Below are 18,896 nucleotides of genomic sequence, written 5' to 3' on the forward strand. Positions count from 1 at the left end.
TAGACTTTCTGCGGAAAGTGTGTTTTTCGTAGAAAGTCTAGGAAGCGATCTGGGCATCCAATGGGTGTGTTTAATGGTTAAGATGAAGTCAATGGCAATCTTGTAATTTTTTAGTTTATTTAATTCATTGTTTTAAAAGAATAGGGGCAATTTTGTCAATATATCGTGTTTTAAATCAATTAGATAACCGTCAGTCAAACCCAGTCCCTAATTTCACGCTATTTCCCTCTCTCTCTCCAAACCCATCTTCGAAACCCCAACCCCTACAAAAAATAACTATAATCATGGAAGAAGATAACTTTAGAAAGGATGGAGAGCACCGGATCAAATTAAAACACTTCTCCATCTCCACCATCTTCGAGTTCATCATCACCATTCAAATACTGTTTGTATCATCTCCGTTTTGTTGACGATGTGTTTTAACAGCAAGCAGATTAATACAGTTGTGTTTTAGCAGCAAGAAGATTCATACAGTTGTGTTTTAGCATTCAGATTCATACAGTTGTGTTTTAACAGCAAGCAGATTCATACAGTTGTGTTTTAGCATTCAGATTCATACAGTTGTGTTTTAAGAGCAAGCAGATTCATACAGTTGTGTTTTAACAGCAAGCAGATTCATACAGTTATGTTTTAGCATTCAGATTCATACAGTTGTGTTTTAACAGCAAGCAGATTCATACGCTGTGTTTTACCATCCATGCTGGTAATGCTGAAGGATTTCTTAACGCTGTGTTTTAACAGCAAGCATATTACAAAACAGTAATCTGCCAATTACAAAACCATCTTTATATTATGAGATCTATAAAAAAAATTGACTTTAGCCCTGTAAACTGTTAAAACACAGCACCAAGAACATGCTGATAATTTCCAGTAATCTTCTGAACAATGGAATATGCGATTGGTTTAGCTTTCAAAAACAAATTATTTAGAAAATCATGGAGAAAAACGGTTACAAAATATGGACATGGGTAGTTAGTTAATGAAGATAAATTCCAAAAATAAAAATAGAATGTGAAAGTACACAATTGCCCTTCTAGTTAAAAATCTTCAATTCCACATGTCACATTCTGATTGCTTCCTAGACTTTCTAGGAAAAACCCACTTTCTACCCAACCCCTACTCTCTCTCTCTCTCTCTCTATATATATATATATATATAGGGTTGAGTTCATTTCAGAACTATAAATAACTACAGAACTTTCAGAACTCCTAATAAACAATCATTTTATATATAAGTTTTTGTATTTAGGATCTTTTTATCATCTATTATATGTATTTCTTTTATTACATATATGTTAAAGGTAGTTTACATATGTTTAATTGCCAAAATTATATATATGTGTCATAACTAATTACATATATGTAAATAAACTAGTTTACATATGTGTAATTATAAAATTACATATAAAAAATGATAAAATTACTCTTAACATGTATATAATCGTAAAAATACACATAATAAATGATAAAATTATCCTAAACATAAAAATATATAAATAAAAAGATTGTTTATTAGGAGTTCTGCGAGTTCTGTAAATATTTATGGTTCTAAAATGATCCTGGCCCTATATATATATAGGGCAAGGATAAATTGAAAACCCACTTGAGTTGAATAAACCCTGAAAACCCAATAATAGCCATTGATTAATCAGATTGATTGATAAGATCATTTTGGTCTTGCCCCCTTTTACTTTTTAATATAAATATTAATGAGAGGTACAAGAAGAGTATATTTGGAAATGTTACAATTTCTCTCTCCTGACAGAAAGTGTAAATCTGTCTACTTTCCTCTCTCCTCTCTCTCTCTCTATAATTTTGATCTTTTATGTGTACTTTTGTATACGTACACTACAAAAAAAAGGGTTACAAATATCACCTATTTATGTTTTTTTTAGAATTTTTAAATATCTAACTGACAAAACATATTAGAATTGTTACATTACTAGAACTCAGCTATGTTGTTACATAAAGATGTTACACAAAAAAAGTGTATCATCACCAAAGAACAATTTATTTTTTATTACATTATTATCACCCAGTTGTTACATATAGAGGACCGCAAAAATGAAAACCACCTCCAGTTGTAAGAACAGAGAGAACCACTTTCTAACCTTTAGATCAAGAAGATGGATGGATGAGATTGAAAGTAATTAAAATTAATATTAAATAGATTTTGTCTTATTATGTCTTTAATATTTTAATCTAGGTAGTTTAGTAAAATTACTTTATTTTGTCTTTTTGTCTATATTATTTTTTATTACTTTTTATTTTTTAAAAAGATATTTTTTTTATTAAAAACATTTTTAAATTCAGATTTTTTTAACAAAGACAATTTTAACGCGCCGTTTTTTACGTCCCGTTTTACCGCGGCGTTTTCAAGCGCCGTTTTTTTAACGCCCGTTTTACCGCACGTTGTTTTTTACGCTCGGCGTTTTCAAGCGTCATTTTTTTAACGCACCAATTTTACGTCCCGTTTTACCGCGGCGTTTTTACATCCCGTTTTACCGCGGCGTTTTCAAGCGTCGTTTTTTAATGCGCCGTTTTTTACGTCACGTTTTACCGCGGCGTTTTTACGTCCCTTTTTTCCGTGGCGTTTTTATGCGCCGCATTCACGTCACTTGTTTTTAGGTGCCGTTTTATCACACGGTTTACGTTAAACTTTTTACGTTTTACGTTTTATGTTAAACTTTTTACGGTTTACCTTTTACGTTAAACTTTTTAAAATTTTTACGTTTTACGTTAAACTTTTTAAAATTTTTACGTTTTACACCTTACGTAGAAAAAGTTTTACCTTTTACGTTTTACGTTAAACTTTTTACGTTTTACGTGATACGTGAAACTTTTTACGGTTTACGTTTTACGTTAAACTTTTTAAAATTTTTACATTTTACGTTTTATGTTCTACGTAAAACTTTTAACGTTTTACGATTTGCGTAAAACTTTTTACGTTTTACGTTAAACTTTTTACGTTTTACGTTAAAGTTTTACGTTTTACGTTTTTACGTTTTACGTAAAAGTTTTATGTTACATTTTTACGTTAAACTTTTTACGTTCTTACGCTAAAAAAATTTACGTTTTACGTAAAAAAGTTTACGGTTTAAGCGTTTTTTTTTCAAACAATTTTACACAAAAACAAACGCACCCAGAAATCGCAACTCGGTAGGTGTCTCAGATATATTGTGATCATCATCGACTGAGGAAAAAAAAATAAAAAATCAACAACAAAAATCAAAAACAAATGTTTGGATTCTTGAAAAAAGGGGTTTGGCTCAGATTTTTTTCGATAATCAAAGGTTGCAAAGTGGGGGTGCAGTTTCAAAAATCTACCATCCACCAACCGTGCCGCGCCATCGTCATCAAAATATACGTTTTTTTTTGCGTCATCACCGCCCGAATCCAAAAACGGATCAAAACCCACATAGATCACTGTTCGAAAAACTACCAAAAAGCACCAGCAAAACCCACAGATTCAAATATTCAAAATCACCAGCAAACCCAGCAAAAATCACTGATCGAATCTACCAAAAATCACTGTTCAAACATTCAAACAAAACCCAGCAAAAATCAGTGTTCGAAATCTACCAAAATCACTATCCAAAATTTCAAAGAAAATACCAACAGATCAATACCAACAACAAGAAATACCAACAGATCTAAACCCACATTTTTTAACAGATCAAACCAAAATTCAAACGCACAAAAATCAAACCTGCATCTGGCTTCACCGGCTCAGCCACCGCCTTCCCCCGAGCTCAACCACCATCTCCAACGCCACCGCCACCAACCCCAACGCCACCACCACCAAACACCAGTCACAAAGAGGGCGGCAGAGAGGAAAGGGAGGCAGAAGATGCCGCCGGATAACAGCCACCACCACCGCCATCACTGTCTTCCGCCACCTCCCACCACCTCCCACCAACGACTTGGTCACCGGAGTATGCCAAACATCCCTATCACCATCTTCCGCCACCTCCCACCAACGTCTTCCCCACCAACACCTCCCCACCTCCCTCCACCGTCTATCTCTCTCTCACTCTCCGATCTCCTTCTCCGGTTCCCCTAACGCAGAAGATTTTCGAACAAGATGAGAGATGGTGGTGAGAGTATTTCAAGAAATAGAGAGAGATGAGGGATAAAAGGAGATATGAGAGATTGGAACTAGATCTTGTCTAGTAAGCTTGTATTTCAATCGAATACTGGAATTTGATTCACAGCTGTTCAAAATTGAAAATGGAGAGAGAGGAAAGTGATATAAAGACATAGGAGAGATGGGAGAGGCAATAAAGTCTGGTGACTTTAAATGGAGATTTGACATTTATAGTGAATGACTAAAATACCCTTTATTCTGATTGGTTGAGAGTGGTTCTCGTGGTTCTTACAACTGGGGATGGTTTCTATTTTAGCGGCTCCATATATATATATATATATATATATATATATATATATATATATATATATATATATATATATAGGGTTGAGTTCATTTCAGAACTCTAAATAACTACAGAACTTTCAGAACTCCTAATAAACAATTATTTTGTATATAAGTTTTTGTATTTAGAATCTTTTTATCATCTATTTTATGTATTTCTTTGATTAAATACATGTTAAAAGTAGTTTACATATGTTTAATTGCCTAAATTATATATATGTGTCATAACTAATTACATATATGTAAAAAAACTAGTTTACATATGTGTAATTATAAAATTACATATAAAAAACGATAAAATTATGTTACACCCTAATTCATATTTGACAAAAAGTCGCAGCGGAAACTCATGCCATAAAATTTCTTTCATTATTAACGTCATGACTTACTTGAAAGTACGTTTTAATATGTATCTTTTACAAAAAAATAAAGCATAAGCCCTGATTACTAATAATACATATTCAGTTATTCCCGTACAATCTAGCTTGTGACTCGCTCTTCGAGCTCTATTCCTCGTGATAACCACCCGTGATTCGTACAACCTGCACTCACCACATACATTCATCACATTAGTATACAATACATAAACAAGACTCAATACATGTACACTTTCCATTCAGCTTTCTCTCTAACTTTAAGCATATCATTAGCGTATCCATTCCCTTGTGAGTCTTCAATAATGTACTTGCGTAAATCTTCGTTTTCCAGGTACATGATTAATATCATTAACACTTAACGTATCCAAAATCATACTTACATATACTCTTGCATACATCCATACCTCAATACATACATGCCTGCACTCATACGTATCTTCATATATTCATAAATACACTTCTACATATGTACCTACATTCATACGTCTCTACATTCATGCCTACGATCGCACGTACTCCCATACATACACAAATACACATTTGCATACATACGTACATTTCTACGCCTTCACATATATACATACTATCATACGTATCTTCATATATACATAAATACGCTTCTACATACGTACCTACATTCATACGTCTCTACATTCATGCCTACGATCACACGTACTCCCATACATACACAAATACACATTTGCATATATACATACATTTCTACGCCTTCACATATATACATACTATCATACGTATCTTCATATATACATAAATACGCTTCTACATACGTACCTACATTCATACGTCTCTACATTCATGCCTACGATCACACGTACTTCCATACATACACCAATACACATTTGCATACATACATACACCTCTACATATGTCACACCCCGATCTCCACGTGTCCCCGGTGGGCCCGGTGTGGGGTATCGTGACGTAGTTGGCGTCATCATAGACAAACAACACAATATAATAATGCATAGCGGAAGCAAAAGATAAATATAATATGATCCGGATATAAAGTAATATCAAGTATTACAACGGAAAGTAGAGGATCCACAGGCGGATCAAATAAAATAAGATAAATGTTCAACAGACTTTAGACGCCTAGAACTTGCAAGATTCCTTACTGACGCCCTGAGCAGCTTCCAGCCTATTACGTACTTGTACCTGTCACTTAGACTTTGGAAAATACGTCAGTTTTCACTGGTAAATACACTCAACTGACTCATTTGAAAAGAGTTTATGAAAATTGGTTTAGGCGCACAAGGCACAAAACTATTTTGACACTTGATTAAGATGCACAAGGCAAGATTAATCTTTTATACTTGGGACAAACTATATCTCATGTTATCAGTTTTACATAACTTGCTCTACATGCGGGGCCCGGTCCTATGCCGGTTCAAGATTAACCGACACACCACTATTCCCCTATTGGGAATCCCATATTGGGTATAATCAAATAATAAGCATAAAGCATCTGTCAGGTGTATGCCTACACCCCGTGCTTAGGTCGTGGCCATTGCAATTAATGAGTCAAGGATATCCAGGACACGGTCGCATTAACCCCCAATGTTTCAGTCAAGCAATACGAATTAAAACAGGTTATTTGAATTTCCCGACACATTGGTCTTCGAATCCCATACCTGACCATGCGGTATTTATATTACCGTATCCCAAGCCCGTAATAGGGAAAATAAGTTAAGAGTATTTACCTGAGCTAGCTCCTGTCTTAAATAGCAAGAGTTATAATAACTCAGCCGTATTCACTTAAGTAAGCGTAGGTACAATTTACCGGAAGGCTCTAGTCTGGAACGATGGTATAAATAACCAATTAGAATACTAACGGGTCTTTAATTAAGCCTAAGCTTAGACCGGTTAGTTTTAAGGAAATATACGGTTCAAGCGCATGATTAAGCGAAGACCGGATAGAACGTGATTTAGACCCGACAAGTTTGAATACTTGTATAATATGGGTATACTAAATACACTCTGGATTTTGAGACAAAAATGATAACGTTTGTCCCGCTTCGGTCAATTTATGCAAACTAGTCACATAAACCGAACCGAGCGCTAAAAGAGCGTTACGGGTAGGTAAAGGAGTCATATGCAAGTTCCCTGAGATAATATGCTTTAAATATGATATAATATCAGCAAGTTATGTTCTATTATGCCCCGAATAAATTTAAACTCAATTTATGCCTCATAAGGGCATTTTGGTCATTTAAAAGATTATAAAAGAGTCAAATTAGAAATCTGAGTTCCGGGTCTGGTTTATACAGTAAATATACTTCATTTAACATATTATAACAGTAGGGTATGACCCATATACCAAACTTAACATTTAAAATCAAACTATGCACCGTAGGGGTATTTTAGTAATTTCACAAGGGCTAAAAATGCCAAAACTGGAAATCTGAGTTCAAATATTTATACTTACTGTTATTTTATAAAAATACACTAATTACATCAGTAGGTATGAGTCTTATATGTTTAAAATGAGTATAACGCCTATTATGCGTTAAAACGCTAAAAATGCGATTTAGAGCCGTTTCCGGGTTTTCAAAAGAAAGCTGAGATTTTTATATTTCCAGAATGCTCAAAATAATTTATTTAACATATAAAATCAGTAGAAAAAGATTTCGGGTCAAAAGAATGTATAAAACTCATTTTATGGCTTAAACGGTCAAAACCGGCATTAACCGAATCGACTAAGCGACGGATGATCCGATCAGCCAAAAATTAAATAAAAATCATCAAAAATCCCAAAATAATATATAACATCAGTGGGTAAAAAGTTTTATACCAAAACGGGGCCTGAAATGGGTTATACGCAAAATGCGCCGATTATGTAATAATAAGATATAGTTTTACGCTATTGGCCATAACTCAAAATCTGGACCACCAACTGGTCACAAATTTTCGGTGCAAGTTTATATATTAGAAATAAAGATTTCTACTCTTTCACTTTTCCAAAAATCACGTTTTATATCAAAAAGGGCAAAATAGTCAACTTTAAGCATAAATCGGAAACATGCATATGAATCGGCTAAGCATAGACTCAAACAACAAAAATTCCAGAAAGTTATACTAAAATAAAAATGGTCAAAAGTACTCTCCAGTACAGATCTCAAACATGCATGTACGAATCCGAATCGATAGTCTACGAAATAGTCGTTTTACAAGACTTTCGGTTCCGATTCGTATTTATATCAAAGATTGTCGAGTTGATGAATATAAAACACACTCTTGTATCCATTATAGGTTATTTTCAATGATCAAACAGATTGCATGTCATCTACATTACCATTTAAGCTTATTTTGCCAAAAACAACTTCTGTTGACTTTTTAGAACAAGTTTGACTCGACAATTAACATGCATATAGTGGGAATCAGAGAACACCCTTTTGAGGGTTTGTTTCCCACATAATTACCAACATAAGTGTGGTTTCAATTTGAGAAATGACTGAGTAAAACTCGCTTAATCAGAAAGTCAAAGCATAAGAACAATAGTTTGACTTTTAGCAATTAATCGATGCAAGAACGAATTAGAGACTGAATTAGGAGCTTACAAAGGTCCTATTGATGCTTAGTTATCACTAGGATGTTGCCTTGACGTTCAGAAATGCTCCAGGAAGTTGTCTTGAGAGTTTTACAAGTTGGATGTTCTTGATCACAATGTATGAGCTCAAAGAAATGAGCTTTTGATCTGTTTTATGGATGAAATCAGAGGTAGTAGCAAGTTCTCAGTAGCCTAGGCATGCAAGGACTTTCATTGGATCAAAAGAGAGGTGATAACAGCTGTTTACAACTTCAAATTCGGACCCAAAATGGTCATTTTCTCGATTTCTGTTACTGGAAGTCCCACGCGGCCCGCCTGGGCATGTCCAGGCGGGTCGCCTGACCCTCTGATCAGCCAAACAAGTTTCAAACATGGCAGATTTGGTCCCTGCACTTGCACGCGATGTTTCGGCTACTTATTTTGACTCGTAAACCCCCAAACTTGGTTTTTAAGAACCTTAGGACATTTACCAACATGGTAATGTCCTCGGATAACTTTGCGCTCAACCGAAAAGCCATGAAATTCGACGTTGACGCTTTTAGTCCTTCAAGTACGGTTTTGGCCATAACTTTCTCATACGTTGACGAAACTTCATGAAATTTTTACCACATATTCTAGTGAGTATATTTTAGCATTACAATGCTTCGGGTCTGCCAAAAGTTCACTCAGAGGTATAAATTAAACATGTTGACACTTTTGGCCCCTATAGTTTGCAATTCCTCACTTTTGTGCAAATTTCTACGTCGTATGATCCATGAACCACCCGTTTAAAGTTATGAACATTATGTAGGGTTATCATAGAGTCTATTTATCCATTTTTGACACTTTGGACCCTTACGTTCCATAGTTTTCACTGTTTGTCACTTTTAGTCCCTCTAAAGTCTGTTTTCACATACCGGAACCTTATGACACGTGTCAAGACATTATTGGACGAAATTTTTCGAGGTGTTACATCCTCACCCCCTTAAAAGAAATCTCGACCTCGAGATTTACTGAAACAAATGGGGATATTTTTCTTGCATCGTGGATTCCACTTCCCACGTGTATTCGGGACCTCTACGGGTATCCCACTTGACCTTGACAATAGGTGCATGCTTCCTTCGAAGCTTCTTTACCTGTCGATCCTCAATCGATAAAGGTTTTTCCACGAACTTCATACTCTCATCTATGTGTATATCTGTATGCGGTATAATCAGTGACTCGTCAGCGAAACACTTCTTCAAATTACAGATGCGGAACACATTAGGTATAGCGCTAAGTTCTTCAGACAAGTTTAACTTATAAGCAACTGACCCGATACGTTCGATGATCTTGAAAGGTCCTATGCATCTCGGGCTTAGCTTGCCTTTCTTACCAAATCGCATCACCCCTTTCCAAGGTGATACCTTAAGCAATACCTTATCACCTACATCGAAGTGAAAATCCTTGCGCTTCGGATCCGCATAACTTTTCTGCCTATCCCTGGCAGCTTTCAAACGATCGCGAATCTGCACGATCTTGTCCGTCGTCTCAAAGACGATATCTGGTCCTGACAATTGGACATCTCCAACTTCTGCCCAACAAATGGGCGATCTACACTTTCTACCGTATAAGACCTCCAAAGGCGCGGCCCTAATACTAGTAGGGTAGCTATTTTTATAGGAGAATTCTATCAAGGGTAGGTGGTTATCCCAACTGCCACCTAAATTAATCACACATGCTCGAAGCATGTCTTCCAATGTTTGGATGGTACGCTCACTCTGTCCGTCCGTCTGCCAACCGTTATGTGATAGTGCTCCTTGACTTATTGGCGGAACATATCCTTAAATCCTTGGGGTGCAATACATCGCGAGCTCCACCAAGCTCCTTAAATAGGTTTTAGCTCATAGGTTATTTGATCTTGATATATTCGATTACATCGAATGATTTCATATATTCAGAGCTTACTAGCCTGACAATTAACAGATTGGCACACCTTTCCAGGGTGATATCTTTTGTTGAACCTTATTTCTTAACAAGAACTTAGGAGGTTTGCTATTTCCATGAATCCTTGATTCTCTGCCGAACACTGGCAACTTATAGATGGTTATGGATTTGCTCGATCTTATTCGTTGTTTCCAAGGCAACTTTTAGATCCTGATAATTGGACTTACCAATTTTCTGTCTAGCAATAGATGTTTAACATCTATCTATACAAGGTCTCCCAAAGGAGCAGCGTTGATACTTATATAACAACTGTTATAGACAAGCTAATCTTAAGGTGAGATGGTTATTCCAATCACTGCTTAAAACTAACCTTAAGGGGTAGCTAATCCTTTAAGTCAGTCGAATAAATCGACGATCCTGGGCGGCAATTGGGGATTCCTAGATATTGCCTAAATAGGGTTGCGGTAATCAATGCATAAGCAAGATGAACCGTCTTTCTTATTTACGAAAAAAAATCGGAGTTCTTAGAACCTTGAATTTTGGCTTTACGAAACCTTATCCAAAGCTTATTTATTTGGCTCTTAGTTCTTCCTATTTCGTTGGTAATAACAGATATAAGATTCTTACAATAACTGTAGCCCTAAGCGGGATGTTTGTTTTAACATCCTCTTGCCTCTCAGAAGGTAAACATGGTAATTCTTATAAAGAAGCTAATTGTGACACATAGAGATGTCAGAGATTTCCGTATTCTCAGACTTTAGCTTATCTATCGCTTTCGGTGTCAGATAAATGACATATTCCCTTTACCATTACAAGGATGCCCTAAGTAGAGATACTTATAAGGACATTTTTATATTGGATATCTCCTTTGAATACTACTAGTCGACTTTAGTACAATATGATCATTGGGATATCTTCGGGGATCCCATGCATTAAACCTCCATACTGATCAGGCATGGAAGTAATCTATGGGACACACTAGGATACGCAATTCCTCATATGGTACTTTTATCAAACATAGTTTGGCATTCGCAGACGATAGAAAACAATGAGAAAAAATAATAAAATAAAATAAATAATATATATATTGTCGTACTCTTTCTGGGGAAGAGTACTCCAGATTCTTATGAAAGGATTTTCTCCGAGGATGGGAGAGAGGTCATTAAAGATTCCATTGGTAACTTATACCTCATATTTAATATATGGAGTCTTTATGAGTGTAATTCATAGTTTGCTAAGCTTATGATTTGCTAAAGGTTTATTATCCCTTGCATCAATGTAAAAATACTTGGCAGTCACTATCAATGCTAAACGGTAAAGGACGTACCTAATGCTATTATCGATGTGCACTGTCTCAGGTATTCAACCGGTAGTCTAGGCGGTTCCTTTCTTATCCTTTCCAGACCTAGCTGCTCCTTTCTTGGCAGCCTTAGGGCAATTAGTACTGATGTGCCCCTTTTCACCACATCTGAAACAGTTTGCATCCTTCATGTCCCTACATTCGTGGGACTAGTGGCCAGTTCTTTTACAGATGCCACATTGCTTTATCTTTTGGCTTAATCGACACTGCCCCCAATGTCTTCTTTTGCAGGTTTTGCATGTAGGCTTTTTGTTGGAATCCTGATGGTTATTGTTGAGCTTGGATTTGCTCTTCTTAGGATTCTGAGAGTTATCCTCCTCCCTTTGTCTTTTGTCATTAGTTTCATTCATGAACGACTTTTGTCTCACTACATCTAGAGTGAGAGACAAGGATAGATCTACAGCTGATCTGTAGTTGTTTGGCCTTGAAGCCTTAACATCCGCTTTTATTTCTGGTGCCAAACCACCGATGAAACGCGCAATGCGTTTTGGTTCCGGGGTAATTAAATAGGGTACCAGTCTAGATAGGGAGTTAAAGTCGGTAACATATTGCTGGCAATTTAGGTTTTTCATTGTGAGATTCAGAAAATCTGTCTCCACCTTTTCCACTTCGTGCTGTGGACAGTAGTTCTCTTTGATAAGGTCCGCAAACTTGGACCATCCCATAAGGTATAGGGGAATTTTCCCCGTGGACTGCATCATGGCCTTCCACCATACAAGAGCCTCTCCTTTAAAAGATTGTGAAACAAATTATACTACATCCTTATCAGGACAATCGCTGATGTCCACAACCGTTTCCATTTCCTCAAGCCATTCCATAGCATCAATTGCTCCTTTTTCGCCATTGAAATTTCTGGGTTTGCATGAGACGAAATATTTGTAGGTGCACCCGCCCTCAGCTGAACGGGGCTTATCATAGAGTACTAACTCCTGAGGTTCGCTCTTTTCATCTGAAGAGTGAACGGAGCTCTCCTTACGAGCTGGTGTATTCGTTTCCGTATGGATCTTCGAGTGAGTGACACTCGGTTCCTTTTTGTTCTCAAGTACCTTATCCACAACTTCACTAATTGCTGCGCTAATCAAGGCCTGAAGAGTAGTGCCATTAACATTTATATTTATACTTGCATCCTTGTTTTTAGCCGCTGCACTGCTGTGCGCTTCGTCGGAAACCTCCATTCTGGAGCTTTGGTACTAACACCAAAATAACATATGCTTAGATGCAAGTTATTATGGAATCATCGTAACGGATGATTTATAAAGTCATGGTATTACTAAACCATAATGGCGTGACGTAGTTGGCGTATCGTGACGTAGTTGGCGTCATCATAGACAAACAACACAATATAATAATGCACAGCGGAAGCAAAAGATAAATATAATACGATCCGGATATAAAGTAATATCAAGTATTACAACGGAAAGTAGAGGATCCACAGGCGGATCAAATAAAATAAGATAAATGTTCAACAGACTTTAGACGCCTAGAACTTGCAAGATTCCTTACTGACGCCCTGAGCAGCTTCCAGCCTATTACGTACTTGTACCTGTCACTTAGACTTTGGAAAATACGTCAGTTTTCACTGGTAAATACACTCAACTGACTCATTTGAAAAGAGTTTATGAAAATTGGTTTAGGCGCACAAGGCACAAAACTATTTTGACACTTGATTAAGATGCACAAGGCAAGATTAATCTTTTATACTTGGGACAAACTATATCTCATGTTATCAGTTTTACATAACTTGCTCTACATGCGGGGCCCGGTCCTATGCCGGTTCAAGATTAACCGACACACCACTATTCCCCTATTGGGAATCCCATATTGGGTATAATCAAATAATAAGCATAAAGCATCTGTCAGGTGTATGCCTACACCCCGTGCTTAGGTCGTGGCCATTGCAATTAATGAGTCAAGGATATCCAGGACACGGTCGCATTAACCCCCAATGTTTCAGTCAAGCAATACGAATTAAAACAGGTTATTTGAATTTCCCGACACATTGGTCTTCGAATCCCATACCTGACTATGCGGTATTTATATTACCGTATCCCAAGCCCGTAATAGGGAAAATAAGTTAAGAGTATTTACCTGAGCTAGCTCCTGTCTTAAATAGCAAGAGTTATAATAACTCAGCCGTATTCACTTAAGTAAGCGTAGGTACAATTTACCGGAAGGCTCTAGTCTGGAACGATGGTATAAATAACCAATTAGAATACTAACGGGTCTTTAATTAAGCCTAAGCTTAGACCGGTTAGTTTTAAGGAAATATACGGTTCAAGCGCATGATTAAGCGAAGACCGGATAGAACGTGATTTAGACCCGACAAGTTTGAATACTTGTATAATATGGGTATACTAAATACACTCTGGATTTTGAGACAAAAATGATAACGTTTGTCCCGCTTCGGTCAATTTATGCAAACTAGTCACATAAACCGAACCGAGCGCCCCTTGTGGGAACGGAATCCAGAACCTATTCGTCACAAAGTCTTATCTTACCCCTAAGATGTCACTAGGCTATAGCCATGAACCATTGGCAAAGACAATACCTTTAAACACACCTTGAGAGAAGGTCTTGAGTTCAAGTCTCACACATAACAGTAATTTCAAAAAGAAAGGTTTAGGTTTTATTCCACCCGAAAATCATAAAAATGAGAAAAATTATAAACCAAAAACTGTTTTTGTATCGCACACCTGCCTGGGAGGCCGCGATGGAAATATGATACATGATATAAACGAACGATGAAATTACAACTTTTTTCTTTAAAATAATAATTTGACTTACTTTTCTACCGTCCCACGTCATTAAAACTCACGCATGTTTTGAAAACCTTGTATTGTTGTAAAACCGGTAAGTTTAGCATGACAATCAACTCAAAAACAATTACTATTTATTCTCATTTTTCAATCATATCATTCAATAGATCAAACTACAAATTCAATCTGGACTAAACCAACATCAAATGTAGTAATTGAAGAAATTGATGAGAATGCCCCATCAGTTGGGAATGTGCTAGAGCTAAACCTAGAGCATGTGTTGGAAGACTTGCACTAGGGTGGATGGATGACGTGCCTTATGCGGTTGACCCGTCAATGGCAATGGGTCTGATTTTTCAAATCTGATTGAACAAAATTAGCCATTAAGCAACGGGTTAATTTTTTCGTATTCATTAAAAATTAACGTCTCTCCGGCACGTAAGCGTCACGTAGATTGAGTGTGAGGATGTGGCAAAGAGGATGGAGGTAAGGAAATGGGGGATAAGCCTAAAATATATATATGTATATATTGTATGTATAGGTATGTGACCCGGTTCGGAACCGAATGTCGCAAAAGTTGACTTTTGCTTTGACCTCAGTTCTGACCCGTTTTAGTGCAATGTAGATATGCCTTAGGAAACTTGCACCGAAAATTTGTGACCAGTTGGTGGTCCAGATTTTGAGTTATGGCCAATAGCGTAAAACTATATCTTATTATTACATAATCGGCGCATTTTGCGTATAACCCATTTCAGGCCCCGTTTTGGTATAAAACTTTTTACCCACTGATGTTATATATTATTTTGGGATTTTTGATGATTTTTATTTAATTTTTGGCTGATCGGATCATACGTCGCTTAGTCGATTCGGTTAATGCCGGTTTTGACCGTTTAAGCCATAAAATGAGTTTTATACATTCTTTTGACCCGAAATCTTTTTCTACTGATTTTATATGTTAAATAAATTATTTTGAGCATTCTGGAAATATAAAAATCTCAGCTTTCTTTTGAAAACCCGGAAACGGCTCTAAATCGCATTTTTAGCGTTTTTAACGCATAATAGGCGTTATACTCATTTTAAACATATAAGACTCATACCTACTGATGTAATTAGTGTATTTTTATAAAATAACAGTAAGTATAAATATTTGAACTCAGATTTCCAGTTTTGGCATTTTTAGCCCTTGTGAAATTACTAAAATACCCCTACGGTGCATAGTTTGATTTTAAATGTTAAGTTTGGTATATGGGTCATACCCTACTGTTATAATATGTTAAATGAAGTATATTTACTGTATAAACCAGACCCGGAACTCAGATTTCTAATTTGACTCTTTTATAATCTTTTAAATGACCAAAATGCCCTTATGAGGCATAAATTGAGTTTAAATTTATTCGGGGCATAATAGAACATAACTTGCTGATATTATATCATATTTAGAAATAAAGATTTCTACTCTTTCACTTTTCCAAAAATCACGTTTTATATCAAAAAGGGCAAAATAGTCAACTTTAAGCATAAATCGGAAACATGCATATGAATCGGCTAAGCATAGACTCAAACAACAAAAATTCCAGAAAGATATACTAAAATAAAAATGGTCAAAAGTACTCTCCAGTACAGATCTCAAACATGCATGTACGAATCCGAATCGATAGTCTACGAAATAGTCGTTTTACAAGACTTTCGGTTCCGATTCGTATTTATATCAAAGATTGTCGAGTTGATGAATATAAAACACATTCTTGTATCCATTATAGGTTATTTTCAATGATCAAACAGATTGCATGTCATCTACATTACCATTTAAGCTTATTTTGCCAAAAACAACTTCTGTTGACTTTTTAGAACAAGTTTGACTCGACAATTAACATGCATATAGTGGGAATCAGAGAACACCCTTTTGAGGGTTTGTTTCCCTCATAATTACCAACATAAGTGTGGTTTCAATTTGAGAAATGACTGAGTAAAACTCGCTTAATCAGAAAGTCAAAGCATAAGAACAATAGTTTGACTTTTAGCAATTAATCGATGCAAGAACGAATTAGAGACTGAATTAGGAGCTTACAAAGGTCCTATTGATGCTTAGTTATCACTAGGATGTTGCCTTGACGTTCAAAAATGCTCCAGGAAGTTGTCTTGAGAGTTTTACAAGTTGGATGTTCTTGATCACAATGTATGAGCTCAAAGAAATGAGCTTTTGATCTGTTTTATGGATGAAATCAGAGGTAGTAGCAAGTTCTCAGTAGCCTAGGCATGCAAGGACTTTCATTGGATCAAAAGAGAGGTGATAACAGCTGTTTACAACTTCAAATTCGGACCCAAAATGGTCATTTTCGCGATTTCTGTTACTGGCAGTCCCACACGGCCCGCCTGGGCATGTCCAGGCGGGTCGCCTGACCCTCTGATCAGCCAAACAAGTTTCAAACATGGCAGATTTGGTCCCTGCACTTGCACGCGATGTTTCGGCTACTTATTTTGACTCGTAAACCCCCAAACTTGGTTTTTAAGAACCTTAGGACATTTACCAACATGGTAATGTCCTCGGATAACTTTGCGCACAACCGAAAAGCCATGAAATTCGACGTTGACGCTTTTAGTCCTTCAAGTACGGTTTTGGCCATAACTTTCTCATACGTTGACGAAACTTCATGAAATTTTTACCACATATTCTAGTGAGTATATTTTAGCATTACAATGCTTCGGGTCTGCCAAAAGTTCACTCAGAGGTATAAATTAAACATGTTGACACTTTTGGCCCCTATAGTTTGCAATTCCTCACTTTTGTGCAAATTTCTACGTCGTATGATCCATGAACCACCCGTTTAAAGTTATGAACATTATGTAGGGTTATCATAGAGTCTATTTATCCATTGTTGACACTTTGGACCCTTACGTTCCGTAGTTTTCACTGTTTGTCACTTTTAGTCCCTCTAAAGTCTGTTTTCACATACCGGAACCTTATGACACGTGTCAAGACATTATTGGACGAAATTTTTCGAGGTGTTACAACATACATACATACCCTTCCTACATCGTTACGTACATGCATACACTCGTACATATCTTTATACATACATACATACACATCTACATACGTACATACTTTAACGAACACGTACTAGATCACGCGTACCTCTTACATAATCATACATTATGAACATGGGTCTTAGACTTAGCTTTATAGCCCATAAACATCTAAGGAACCATCAAAATCATGTTTGGAAAGTCCACCATAGTCCACGGATATCAAACCGAAGCCCACGGTACATAAATTAACTTAAATAACAAGATTTCAGCTTTTGGGACTTGGGAAGGCCGTCGCCGACGCCCCTAGGGCCGTCGGCGACGGGCCTTGCATTTACCCGTAGCCCAAAAACCCGTAGACAGGTAATTAACCCTCTAGTTTTTGCAGTTTTCTGCAGGTTCGTTTCGTCGTCCGTACGCACTAAAACGCGCGTAACTTTTGAACCGTTTACCCGTTTGACCTCCCGTTTCTTCCTACATGCTTGTAAATTCACATTCTATCATATGAAGTTAAAATCCCATATCCGGATTAAGGAAATTCTTAACTTACACGCTATCGCCTTATTATGATTTATTCGACCCGTTCATGCCTTCATCCACAAAACTTGTTTGTTTGACCAAGACTTCTTATGAACCTAATAATGTCAACATTGTATATCATACAAGATTAAATTCTCGGATGTCTTGCATCCTCTTGACCCATTTTCGCTCAAGAGCTTATTTTGACCCGTTAAGGGTATTTGCGCATTTTAAGGTCTTTAGCTTACGACAACCATACTTCTCGCTTTCTTGCTTTTTCAAAACATTCATTTAATCAAATAGCTTGTTTGTAATCAACTTTTAAGACCATTTGCTTGTTTTACCCATCAAGGGCGTTTTTGTCAACTTTGCTCTATCCTTAACAACAAAGGACTCCCTTGCATAAGTAACCAATCCTACTACTTAGCTACAGTTCTTAATCACACATACCTCGCTCGGATCAAAACTAAGATCCGTTTAATACTTCATCGGTCTCATACAATTCTTTCCTACTTGACCTCGATCATCATACTTAATTAAATTGCACATAACTTTACATAAACAACTAAGAAGTGATTACAAAAATCACTTACCTCGTGCGTCCATGTTCATACTCGTTTCCTCGCCACTTTTGACCCGTTAGCCTTCCGTGCTTGATTCCGTCTCGACATGATTCCTATACTTCCATGTCATCGAAATCACATTCTTATTAGCATACATAATTGTGCATGTTAACGATCATATCGATCGCATAATTCCTATTTGACTTTCATTAGTTACTTCTTGCAAGCATAATACATGTGACCAAATTCATATCATTTCAAACTCATGTAAACCATCATGTCATCGCATTAAACACACATTCGTCAAACACGCTCCATATAACTTACCTTAATCTTACAATTATGACAACTCGTCTAACCATCCTTCTTATACACGGTTGACTTTTAGAA

At 36.6% G+C, this 18,896-nt stretch overlaps 1 long non-coding RNA gene across 1 annotated transcript; it reads right to left on the bottom strand.

Annotated features, from left to right (window-relative positions):
* Positions 1-4,791: 4,791 nt before the first annotated feature.
* Positions 4,792-18,579, bottom strand: LOC110931117. Its single transcript, XR_002588185.2, has 2 exons — positions 18,537-18,579; positions 4,792-5,126 (listed from the first exon to the last, which is right to left on the bottom strand). It is a non-coding gene; the product is annotated as an uncharacterized LOC110931117 (long non-coding RNA).
* Between the last annotated feature and the right edge of the window lie 317 nt (positions 18,580-18,896).

The sequence above is a fragment of the Helianthus annuus genome, chromosome 3 (assembly GCF_002127325.2).
Source record: "Helianthus annuus cultivar XRQ/B chromosome 3, HanXRQr2.0-SUNRISE, whole genome shotgun sequence".
Classification (NCBI taxonomy): Eukaryota; Viridiplantae; Streptophyta; class Magnoliopsida; order Asterales; family Asteraceae; genus Helianthus; species Helianthus annuus.